The 13,690-nt window shown below is 40.0% G+C and overlaps 1 pseudogene; it reads left to right on the top strand.

Moving 5' to 3' along the window:
- Positions 1-2,074: 2,074 nt before the first annotated feature.
- Positions 2,075-3,671, top strand: LOC147622615 (3-ketoacyl-CoA synthase 4 pseudogene; annotated as a pseudogene).
- The last annotated feature ends 10,019 nt before the right edge of the window (positions 3,672-13,690 follow it).

Genomic DNA, 13,690 nt, shown 5'->3' with positions numbered 1-13,690 from the left:
CAAGGGGATCCATAGAGGTTGAGGACAAATAAATCAAAGTGGAAATAGCACATATAATGCTTTTATTATGGAAAATAAAGAAATATAGTAAAGGACTTCTATAAAAACCAGAATGACATTAAAAGTGAGCATCATATGCTTAGTTCCACAATTATGGAAAGCACTAAATTTATGAGATGTATGGTATGTTGACTTTGGTGCCTCTAACCACATGACCAACAATGGTGAGTGGTTTAGAGAAATGAGAGATTTGGAAAAACAAATGTGCTTCATGTGCCGATCATAACTAAGAACATGGTTTCTATTGGTCAAATAATTAACCAGGGTCTCTAAGTGAGGTTTAACCCTCATGGATGTTATGTGGAAGACTTCAATAACTAGTGTTGCTTGGTTGCAAAAGGAAACAAATGGTGTGATTTAAGCATGTCTGAAGTGAAGCTTATAATGTTTACATTGGATGTAAGCAAGAAGTGAAGGCCACAATGTTTTCACATGGTACATGTGTGATAATAGACATTGATATTTGGCCTAGTTGCATTGGACATGTCAATATTCAGCGCAGTTGAAAAATATGCAAGCCCAAAGTGTTGTTAAGTTTGCCAAAGTCCAAGGTGGATGGAATACACAAAGTATGTGAAGCATGCCAAGCATACATTCCAAATGATAAGAATGTAAATCAAATAACTTTAGATGTGGTACACTCTCAAATGTTTGGGAACCAACTAAATCGGTATAAATGAAAGGATGCCATTATTATGTGCCACTACTATGTGACTTTAGAGTTTTAAAACTATGTTAGAGAAAGACAAAGGCATGCACATATAATTCCTAAGGTCAGATGATTGGGGATAATATTTCTCCAATGAGTTTAGTGATTATTTAAGAGAGTATACGATAAAGACATAGTTTACATGCAAGTACACCCTGCACCAAAATGGGATTGAAAAAACATCAATATTGTAGAAATTACCCATGCATTGATGAATATAAAAGGGGTGCCTCATTTATTTATGCTAAATCAGTAGAGCAACTGTAGTTTACACCATGAACAGGATGCCTGCTGTAGTAGCCAACTGGTAGTTCATGGCATGACGTATGAACAAAGGTTATAGGTAGAAAACCAAATTTGGCACACTTGAAAGTGTTTGGGTGCATTACTTATGTACGTATATCAAATGTAGTGAGAAGTAAGTTGGATCCCAAGGTAGAAAATTTTATTATTGTGTAGGAAGCTTACAATTTCTCTCTGTCATGACATGTTCGTTCAATGAATAATCTTTTGATAAGTTCGTCACTAAGTTGCTAAAGGACTAAGGAAGGTCACCCAAAAAAGTGTATCATGTGGGCTCAACATAAGTTAATTTTTTATTCCTTTTTTAAGAAGATAGATATATAGAAGTTTATTTACATATGATGTATCATTTGGGCTCAACATAAGTTAAATTTTAATTCCTTATTAAAAGATAGATTTATAGAACTCGATGCACAATGTAGACATGTACTTAAGCCCCCAAGCTAAAGGGTACCATCACAAGGAAGGGTGGCACTAGTTCCATAGCAGTGAAGTGTATTATAACCAATTTAATGTCATATTAGAAGTCAACATGTATATAATCGGGAAAAAAATGAGGGCAATGGCTCTTATTTGTCCACTCGTGTGTAGCATGGTGGTGGTAGGGATCAGCTTGTTGGGTAGGAACTGAGGTTTGAATCTGGCGAGCGTACACCCACCACACGAGTGCCTGTAACTAATATTGAGAGGACTTTTTTTTCACGGAGAAGAAGAAGAAGAGATAGGGGCATGTCCATGGAGGGTTTCCTATTGATGGGCACACACATATGGATAGGTGTAAAACCATCACCACGTAACTTGGCATGGCACAAGGGAGGCACGTGAAAGGAGTTGGAATCTTTGAAAAGTTGTAACATAACATTTAATATTTGGAACATACCTCCCTTGAGATGGAAGCGCCAAGCACCAAGTCAGGGCGCGCCGAATGCTATATACATGTTGCATGACAAACTATTTATACGTGAGAGGTTTCCTCCTCAACCCTCAGTTTTTCCACCTCCATCGCCGCATACACTCCCCTCTCGCCTCGCCATCGCCATCGCCGCATACACTTCCCCCTCGCCTCGCCATGACGCTCTCCCTCTTGCTTCTGCATGCTTTCTTCTCCTTCCCCACCCTCCCGCCACCTTCTCAGCTTGCTTTCCTCTCCCTCTTTGCCCTTGCCTGCTCTTACTACATAGCCCTCATCATCAAACGAAGGGGCATGCATGTATTTCTGATGGATTTTGGCTGCTTTAACCCGCCCAACACATGGAGAACCCCATTCTCTTCCTTCATGGAGCACTCTAAGCTCGCAGGAGAGTTTGAAGAGAAAAGCTTAGACTTTCAACATAAAATCCTCGAGAGATCTGGCCTAAGCCAACTCACTGCATTGCCCAGCTCATTGCATTACTTGCCCCCTAGAATCACAATAGAGAGTGAGAGGAGTGAGTGTGAGAGTGTGCTGTTTGGTGCCCTGGATGAGCTTTTCTCTAATGTGCATGTGAAACCAGACCAAATAGGTGTGTTAGTCACTAATTGCTCTGTATTTAGCCCCACCCCTTCCATGACCTCCATTATAGTGCACAAATACAAGCTGCCCACCAACATCAAAAGCTTTAATTTAGCTGGGATGGGCTGTTCGGCAGGCCTTCTTGCACTTGATTTGGCTAAAAGGGTCCTTCTTGCACACTCTAATCAATATGCTCTCGTATTAAGCACCGAAAACTTGACTAGGAGCTGGTATTATGGCAATGAGAGGTCTAAGCTGGTCACTAATTGCATATTTAGAGCGGGTGGTTCTGCAGTTTTGTTATCAAACAAGCGGGGAGATAGGAAGGAATCCAAGTACAGAATTCTGCACACAGCTAGGAGCCAAATTGGTGCAGATGACAAGGCCTACAAGTGTGTTTATCAAGAGGAGGATAATCAAGGGGTAATTGGGGTCAGCTTATCAAAGGATTTGATGCAGTGTGCTTCCCTTGCACTAGAGCACAATATGAAGATGCTAGGGCCAAAGGTGCTGCCCACATGGGAGATAATATTGTTTGTGTCAAATGAAGTGGCAAGGAGGGTGTGCAATGGAGCTCAGGTGAAGCCATATATACCCAAATTCAAGCTAGCTTTTGATAATATATGCATTCATGCAGGTGGCAAAGCTGTGGTGAGGGCGATGGAGAGGAGTTTAGAGCTCCCATTTGAGGTCAGCGAGCCATCCCACATGACTTTATATAGGTATGGCAACTTGTCTTCTTCCTCAGTATGGTATGAACTGGCCTATGAGGAGGCCAAGGGAAGGGTGAAAAGTGGCAACAAAGTGTGGCAGATTGGGCTTGGAAGTGGGTTCAAGTGTTGCAGCTCTGTCTTGAAAGCTCTCAAAACCATTGAAAGCAGCAACTCATGTTGGGCAGACTGTATCAAGCAGATGCCAGTGGAGTTGCCAGCAGAGGATCATAAACTCTCTCATTAGCATGTGCAGCAGCCATTTTCAACACATGAGCCTTAATCTATTGGCAAGAAAATACACATTAATGTTTGTCTGATGATCTGCAAGCATTCTCAACACAGTTTTCACTCGGTATTGATCTTGCATATTAAACCCAAGCCCCCATTGTATAATTCTTGAATTTGGGTAGTTAAAACTTGATTAATTTTTGCTTGAGCCGAGCTCTTGTATTATAATTATGTGTGCGTGTGCAGCTAAACTATTTGGACGTGTATTTTTGAATTAGATGATTAAAATAATTAGTTATGCACACAAAACAAACATGCATGCATGCAGGGATATATGCAACAACCCAGGGCTTTAAATAAACCGCGATTCTTTATAAATGTGGTTGAAAATTAGATCTTGTGTATTAATGAGGCGAAATAGATGAGAAAAGATAATGTTTTTTTTTAAGTTTTGAAAAATGCTTAATATTCCAAATATAATTAAAATAATAACAACATGAAATAATAACGTGGAATGCATGGCGGCGGACGCGCCATAAAAGGAATCGTTTAAACCGTTAAGTCGGTCACCATGGAAGTCTCAAGACGGTTTCTTTTCTTGGGGGCTGTTCACGCCAGGGGGTTAGTGGAAGGCTGGAGGGCAACCACCTGCCCTCCACGCAGTTCACACCTGAACTCTGGTTGCCCTCCAATGGCATATTTACCACTACCAAAAAGGGCCAGGCAGATATACCACCCAGCTGGAGTTGATGAAGGCCCACCATCATCTTTACTATCTGCAGGTTTTCGCGCCCGTTAGCCAATGGATTTTTCCTGTTTTGGATATCTTGGTTACAATAAATGATTTGAAATTTGTTTTTTTCCGCCTTTTTCTTCAATGGGTTGGTTAATCAGGCGAGAACCAAAAACCCACCAGTGGCATCCACTGGTGGACCGCTGGTGGGAGAATTCCCTGAGGCGTGAACAACTCCTTAGAAGCGACAATATGCCCAAACACACTCCATAATAATTGCTCTAAAACTTCTTGAAGTCCTTAGCTCTAAAACTATGTCATACCTATGTCACCTTAGTTCTTTTACAGGAGGGGGAATGTGGCAATTAACTTAATTAATAATTAATAAATCACTAAACGAATGGGTATATATCATTATAAAAGAGTGTTCTAGAAGAGAGAGAGGGAAGAGAGATGGAAAGATATGGTAGGAGAGAGAGAGAGAGAGACAGAGAGACAGAGAGAAACGGTAGTAGATAGAGAGAGAAAGTGAGGAGCAAGGTTGGTGGTGGAGGGAGCTGGGCTGGGCTGGGAGGTGGTGGGAAGAGTTAGAGAGAGAGTCTTCAAAGTAGAGAGAGAGGGTAGCCAAGAAAATCTCCCTCCACCGAGCTTCCTCGGTGACTATCCCTGGCACTTGCTAGCTCATGTTTGTATGACCCCCATTATGAGGAATAGCCATGGTTGAGTAGCCTCCACACACTCGATATCCTTGTAGTCACGCGACAAGGTGGCCTAAGAGGGTAGATGGTCTAGAGGTGGCTTGGATTAGATTTGGTACACTAATAATAGGCTACATGCTACACTAGACTGGTTGGGCTATAATATTTGTGATTTCAATCTTAATTGACAGACCTCGAAACTTAGCTAGGCTCTTCTTTCCAAATCCTTTGGTAATGAATATACTTTTTTACAATTTTTGTGGATGCAATGGAAAATCCCTCCATTTCTGTGTAATTCTCAACTTGCATGTTCAAGAGAAAAGTTGCACACTTTCTACATCAAACTTCAAGTCACCTACGCGTTTTTCCGTGCACTACTCATGTCGTAGTGAACACCTTCCATGTGGGTAACTACAAGTCAATGATATGATTCTCTTTTGTTATTTAAGCACTTATTTAGAGATTAAATTTCCAACATACTAAAGGATTAATTACAATCACTTTTTTTCCTTGTGGTTGGTGTAAAACTATTTTTTTATTTTCTTGCTTTTTTGTTGGTGTAAAGAAGAGGGATTGTGCTGCCCCTATGAGGTGTGCACATGCATGCATGGGGCTGTTGGGCGGAGGTGTGGGCAGGCATGCATGCTATTAGGCGGAGGTGTACCCAAGGCAAGAAGAGGAGCTTTTATAGGGATTAGTGCGTGTGTGTGTAACTCCAGAGAAAGTTATCAGACTTATTGACATGAATCAAGAATTGGAGAAAAGAATGAGAGCCATGCACGCTCGAGCTTCCATGGATTTGAATGAAGAAGATGGGGGTGACCGAGAAGATAAAGAGATGCAAGATCATGTAAATTTTGATGATAGACAGGATCAACAAGAAGGGAAAGGAGAAAGAAATTTTGGCGAGCAGCAAAAAGAAGAACTTGGTGAAGTTTCCATAAGCCCACACCAAGAGTTACTACATAGGGTTTGATCTTTCATTACATTGAGCTATTAAGGAGCTGCAAGATATAGTGCAGGCCATTTATAGGCTAGGAAGAGAAAACAAAGTGGTGGGCTGATGCATTAAGCAGAAAATTAGAAGTTGCATGTGTGAGTGCAATCACTATCATTCATAATAGTTTGGGAGAACATGTAAAGCGTAGAAATTTTTTCTTCAAAATAGCTTTTGAGAGTTTGACAAAGATACAAGTCAGAAGAGGAAATAGATGCATTCGCAAAGTATGAAATAATTGATGGAATATTATAATATGAGAAAAGGGTATACATACCTGATGTTGTGGAGATCAAGAGCAAGTTGATGTATGACCTTCATGATATTGCCATAGCAGGACATCCAGGATTTCAGACGACATACACTAAGGCTAGAAAGAGTTTCTTTTGGCCAAGTATGAAAGCTTATGTAAGGGATTATTTGGTGAAATGCCTAAAGTGTCAACAGGTGAAGGCTGAGCATGTGAATAAACTAGGATCTATGTTACCATTAGATGTGTCAAAAATGAAGTGGCAATGTATATCAATGAACTTTATTACTGGCCTACCAAAGAGTAGAGGAGGTTATGATAGCATTTTTATGGTGGTAGATAGGCGTACAAAAGCCTCTCATTTCTTGCCTATATCAGGAGTAGATTTACCGCTATGGATGTGGCAAATATGTTTGTGAAGAATATCTTCAAGTTACATGGTATGCCTAAAAGCATATTATTGGATCGAGATGCTCGATTCACTTTAAATTTTTGGCAGGAATGCTATTAGGACTTCACTTGATATGAGTATGGCATATCATCCTCAAAGTGACGGGCAAAAAGAAAGAGTGAATTGGATCTTGGAGGACATGAAGTTTAACCTAGAAGCCTGGAAAGTGGGATGAATACCTGCATATGATGGAATATGCATACAATAGTAGTCCACAGTCTACTATTGGAATGTCACCATTCAAAGAATTGTATAGGCAAGATTGTATGTCACCTATGTTATGGTATGATCCTGTTGGGAAGGTAGAGAAAAGTAAATAGATCTTGGATGAAATGGAGATGCAAACAAAAGACATAAGGGAATGCATAAGAGTTGCTCAAAGTCGTTAAAAGAGTTATGCAGACAACAAGAAAACAAAGCTAAGAGAATTCAATGAGGGTGAAATGGTATTCTTAAAGGTGAAGCCAAAGAAGAGTTCTTTAAGACTTGGAAAATTTAAGAAATTGGCTCCTAGATGTGCTAAAGCTTTCAAGATACTTAAGAAGATTGGAATACAAGCTTATCGCCTACAGCTTCCAGAAGGAGTTAAAGCACATAATGTATTTCACATTAGTTTACTGAAGAAGTACATGGCTGATCCAAATCACATACTTGGTGACAGCTCAAGAGTAGAGGAAGTGGGAAGTTTGAGATAGAACCACAAACAATTTTGGATCGCAGAGTGAGAAATCTTAGACATAGAGACATAGTTGACTTTTGATCAACTGTGTCTTCCATTTGATCTTCTGATCAAATGGAAGACTTATCCGGTTGAAGACTTATACGGTTGAAGATGCCACTTGGTTATCAGAGGATCATGTGAGGGGTCATTATCCTCAGTTCATGCGCTAAGGATAGCGCTCTTTTTTCTACCTAGGGACAATGTAACGTACTTAATTGAGGCTCAAGGGCAACTAGATGCTGCATCTAGTCGCCTGGCTCTACCTAGGGACAATGTAACGTACTTAATTGAGGCTCAAGGGCAACTAGATGCTGCATCTCATCGCCTGGCTCTAAATTAGATGATGGATTGAGTGTGCATCAACCCTTACGTTGTGCACGCGCCAATGCCAAGACTCTTTGCTATTGCCATTAAAAGGATTGAGAATGTCTATCGAAATAACATTTGGGATGCTAAAGGCATGGTTTTGAATACTCTTAAAGAGGATAGATACGCTCTTGATCAATGCACCAAACCTGGTCATAGCAAGTGGTCATTGTAACGTACTCATATGTACATATTTTTTCGGGTCCCATCCTTGTTATCAACCTCGCATCCTCTCTCTCTTCATGTGTCTTTCTCTTGTCCATGTTGTCACCTCTTGCATCTCCCTTATTTTTCATGTTTTCTCTCTCTTATCCTTCTGTTCATGTGAGGCCACAGACTTATCATTCATTTCTTAGCACAGTACACTTAACTTCATTTTATGCATAGAGATCCTTCGACTCTACAAACTTAACACTACCTTATTCATCCACACTACAGAAAATGTAAATTCTTTATTACTTTGTATGACATGTTCAGTATAAACATTGTTGAAACTGTCAATCATATCTCATTGCAAAACCCCAACATGCATTGGCCTCGCCCTCTCTCTCTCTCTTTATGTGAAATAATATCATGACATAATCATAAACAATTGTTAATCCCAATCACTTGAATATTCGTAAATAAATATGTTCATTGCACTACAAGGACATCTTCATCAAGACACCCTCCACAATGCTCTCTTCGGGATCAATCACTTGAATATTCATAAACAAATATTGAATACTTATTTACGAATATTCAAGTCAATCACTTGAATATTCGTAAACAAATGCGTTCATTGCACCACAATGACATCTTCATCAAGATGCCCTCCACAATGTCCTCTTTGGGATCAATACAAACAATGTTCATGTCTAATTTGCACGCTACCATAGCACAATCTCCACATCCCTACAATCACTTGTCCTTCTTTTGCATGTTACTACAACAGGCTATCCCAAAAGTCATATTCGTGTTTACATCCACCTGCAAAGAAAATATTTCTCTAAATTTCACATAATATGCAACACCCATAATTTGGAGTACTTATATGTTTATACCATACCTCGCTATGCTGTCCTATCTAGGCATCTTCTTCCCAGTGCATCTTCTTCCCAGTGCATCATAGTGCAAGGATCAATGATATAATTAGGCGAGAAAGGTTGTGCATGGTTTATTCCAACTATGCTCATGAGGGTAGCAGTAGTAGCGACGATTGTATATGTCTGCACAAGAGTATGAGATAATTTATTGTAGTAGAAAGTGATGTTCAATGGCAACCTTTTATGAGAATCTAAATGAAGCCATATTACTCAGCCTTCTGTATCATGGTTGTATTTATCACTTGATACATGGTACCAATGACAATAAGGGAGCCATTATCATCTAGGATGGTCTCACAAATCTTAAGCAATAAAGGCTCGTCTCCATCTACGTGGAATAAATGTAACACATGAGAATTTATACCCAATGTAAACACAATAACACCTAACTTAGGTCTAGAGGAACCATGTTATATCTTTGATAAAGATATAGCAAAAAAATACCTTATTGTTCCAATAATAGGAGAGTCAAGTAACACTACATCAAGCACACCAAAGCAAGTCATTATTGATCTTACAACAATAAAAGATTCTCCCAACAAGCATACTCTATTAGAAGAGCGTGGTCAAATACTTATTATCTGAGGAATCTCACGCAGGTGTTCTTCGTAGAATGATATTAGCATGTACACATATTAAGAAGGTGGAAGAGATTCCTCAAATTTACAATAGCAATGTGTCTTTTGAGTTATCGAAAGTACATGATCCTTCAGCCTCTCCAATGCAAGGAATGGAGCAAGCACATGATGGCCATTGTTGGGTGAAACCTGCGGAGAGTCACGTAAAGTTTCTCGAAGTAGTCCGAAAGAGTTCTTGTGTGGAGGATTGTTTGCCAGTGCACTTATGCGTTGTGTGGAAGCAGAACTATGAACAACACACCGAATACAACATCATGGATCGATAAGCTTATTATCTTAGCTCGATTTCAATAAACCTTGATTGATAAGAGTATTTATTGGGACTTTTTATTTTTTTAAATAATAGAAAAGCTCACACAAAAGCTTCCCTTGTTGGGCTTAACATCAAATGGATATGGCTCTTTGGCTTGTTTCTACTGCAAGAACAGACCTGTATGTAGAAATATGTGTGGTGCTACAGTGTACTATTGTATGCCTGATGACCCACATATGACCATATTGATGATACATCAAGGGGAACATTTGCATGAGGTACAAAGAGACACACCAAGGCAAGCATTGTAAAAGATAAGAGAACTTGTGCAAGAGGCAGGTTAGAGGTGGCTACAAGTGGTCCAAGGAAGATACAAATGGATATCACCAAACAACTTGTATTGGATGGAGTTGTTAGGAAGCATACGAAGGATGGATCAAATATTAGCAACGTGGAGTTGTCACTATTATTGGAACACATGCATCCCCTAATTCAATGTCAAAGGTAATTTTAACTCCATATTGATTTTTCTTTTTTTGATTGTGCTCATCAACTTAATTTTACATAGATTGTTGAGTTGTCCAATTTCTCTTGTAGATTCAGGATGATGGTACGTGCTTCTCGAATCAACGGTATAGTGCAAGGTGCAGAGTCGAGCATCCTAGATTTGAAGAGACAATGCGCTTTTGAGTTTTCCAATGGTAGTTATTTTTGGACGAGTTGAAGCGGTGTTATAGGTTTAAAATTTCAACCACAGGGCCCGCATAGGGTTTAGACCTAGAGAATCATATTCGTCAAAGAGGAGACGATGATTTCGAAAAGGGCTTGGGTTTGTTTTAATCATGTTAGGCATGTGTAGGGATGGACAAGAATGGTGACACATGTATATGATCCAAGGTACAGCTTGGTCTTGTAAAATTCCTAAAAATTTTGTTCTTTACAACTGTTATACGATGTCATGCAACTTGCAAGTGCTTATGACAATTTCTTCTTGTTGCGAAATAAAAGAAGAAGACATAGTGGTGCAAGTTCTATTATAGGAGATGATTAACAATGTTGTGGTACACAAAGGCTTTCCAAAACCAATTTCTTTTGGCTTCATGGCCGATGAGGGTGGAGGCAATTGGAGGGCAATAAGAAACATCCATAGAGTTCAATGTGTAGTCATGAATTTTCAAGAAGAGCACAAGCTACTATGTTGTCAATGGCATTGTGCATTGAGTGAAGAGAAGAGGCACTTTTGAAATACAGACACATTAGATCGTGGTGGATGAATGGTAAAGTTGCTGATGCAAACTTACCACCCATGTGTTGAGAAAAGCAATGTGTGAGGGTGCAACATGAATAAAGCAAGAGGAGGAGCATGCACATTAGAAAATAAAAGTCTAAGGGTACATTGTAAAAGGTTGATTTATTTGGTCATTCGTAAAAGGTGAAGTCAAAGGTCAAAAAGGTAGCACATGGAAATTACAAGGAGGCACATGATGTAGTGTGAGCATTATGGACACATGGTTGGCACTAGGGTGCACGCATCTTGTGAGATGGGAGCTCTATAAGATCTATATAAACATGTACTTGGATCAAGATAATTCAATGAGATTATGGAGTTTGTGCCTTAATCATTGTCATTGATTAATCTTTATCTTAATCTCATATTAGCATTTACTTAGTTTTTTCATTATGGACTTAATTACTTGCTATGAGCCGCCCTAGATTCATGTATTCTAACATGGTATCAAAGCCACCTAGGGCTAGCCATAGGAGGTTTTAGAAGATCATTAGTAAATGAGATTAAGTCTTTCTTAGATATTAGGGCTTGTGTTTATTCCATAAGGGTTGGGGTAAGTTCTCCTATTTGGTCTTCTATCATCTTGTTGGCATTTGTGAGCTTAGAGAGAACCTCTTCTCTCAAAGCCTAATCTTTAGTGCTAAGAATAGCCGATAGGGAGGAGGAAGACAAGCACGTGGACACGACTTATTTCTTGACAACACACACAACAAAGGTGGCCAAATCTAATCGGGAGACAAGAACAGTGAGCACATGGAGATATGGAAGGCAGTCGCTGCTGCGAGTGGAGATAGACGACGACTCCAGGCCAAATGGAAACCTGCTCTCTACATCATAGAGTGTATCTTTGCACTCCACAAGTTCAACAAGCTTGCTTTCAGCTTCAATGGTGGCAAAGATTCCATGGTGTTTCTACAGCTTCTGAGTGTAGGTTATGCTATTGTCGAGGCCAAACGAGGTTTCAGTGATGGAAGAAACAGCAGAACACGAGAAGCAGGGCTAGAGAAAGAAGCGCGCAGCACAGACGGCATGATAGGGAAGGGGATGGCAAGAACGGCAAGAGGAAGAAGAAGCTACTTATGCAGCGACACGACTACCACGACCACAAGATAAGATTTCTAAAAAGAATTTAAAAAATACATTCCCTAAATTGTGGCGTAAACGAACCCTTCATAAGAGATGTTCACACGCATAAACTAAAAATCATGAAAATGGCCTTTTTCATTCAGGCGCATCACACAAATCATTATGGGCATCATCGATTTTTTATCATTGAGTTGGCCATTTACAATATGTGCACTGTATATGAGATCTTCATTGACAAAGACCATCACCAAAATGTTAAGCGAAACCTTTGTAAAACCTCCGCCAAAACCTTTGTAAAGAGCCACAACCACATGGGTATGCGAGCCAAAATTTGTGACCAAGAAGGAGTACAACTCCCAAGTGTGTGGGTGTCCTTCGGCGGACAGAGTTCCAAAAGGGTGTGTAAAAGCAGCCAAATGAGCACGCAAAAGTGTGAGTGTGTGAGAGGGAAAAGAAAGAGCTCTCAGAAAAGAAATAGGCAAGAGCCACTGAGTCGTCCACAAGCAAAAGGAACAAGCTAAAAACCTTTGAGTCCAAGGTGGAGAACAACCTAAAGATCCCAACAAATGAAGGGCACCAAGGGTGCTAGTAAAGAAATGGCATGGCTTTTAACCCCCGGTCGTAACCCCACTCTCCCAGCATGTAAAGTGTCAAGACAAAGCCAACATTGTAGCTCATACAACAACTTAGGCGAACCGCTCCAACCATATGAGTATGGAGTGTAGGTCAATTCTATACATGTTAGGTGTTAGACCCTTATCACATTGAGGGGAGTTGTTGAGAAAAGTAATGTGTGAGGGTGCAACATGAATACAGTAAGGGTAGGAGCATGCACATTAGAAAAGAAAAGTCTAAGGGTACATTGGCAAAGGTGATTTATTTGGTCATTTGTAAAAGGTGAAGTCAAAGGTCAAAAAGGTAGCACATGGAAAGTTTAAGGAGGCACATATAGTGTGAGCATTTATGGACACATGGTCGACACTAGGGTGCACACATCTTGTGACATGGGACTCTATAAGAGCTGTATAAGCATGTACTTGGATCAAGCTAATGCAATGAGATTATGGACTTTGTGCCTTAATCATTGTCATTAATTAATCTTTATCTTAATCTTGTATTAGCATTTTCTTAGTTTTTTCATTATGGACTTAATCACTTCCTATGAGTTATCCTAAATTCATGTATTCTAACACCATGGATTGTTGGCTTCGTTGGTGGTGTTATATGCATATTATGTGTGCATATACTAGGAGGCTAACCCACATTAGGCTTGTGAGCATGGGAGCATGGGAACAAGCTCTAGTGGAGCATGGGTTAGAACTAACCTTAAGGGTTAAGGTTAGGGTCAGGCATCCAAGGGTCACACATGGAAAATGGAGAGTCAAGAGTCGGCTGAGGGCCCTCCTATATAATAGGGGCATGGGGCACACTCAAGGGGAGCTAAGACTATGTTATCTTGAGGCTGGAGGCTATGGTCTCTTGATATGGCTAGATTATGTTATGCTCTCTTGTGTAGAGGATCATAACTACTCACCTACCATTTCACACTATAGCTACATGCTATTGGATTGGAGTTATACCTCTTGATGGTATGTGACATCGAGGTAAAGGTATGATGT

Source organism: Cibotium barometz, chromosome 28 (assembly GCF_041138505.1).
Source record: "Cibotium barometz isolate CiBa-2024 chromosome 28, ASM4113850v1, whole genome shotgun sequence".
Lineage (NCBI taxonomy): Eukaryota > Viridiplantae > Streptophyta > Polypodiopsida > Cyatheales > Cibotiaceae > Cibotium > Cibotium barometz.
Note: the sequence above shows the minus strand (reverse complement) of the source record. Positions and strands in the feature narration are given on the sequence as shown.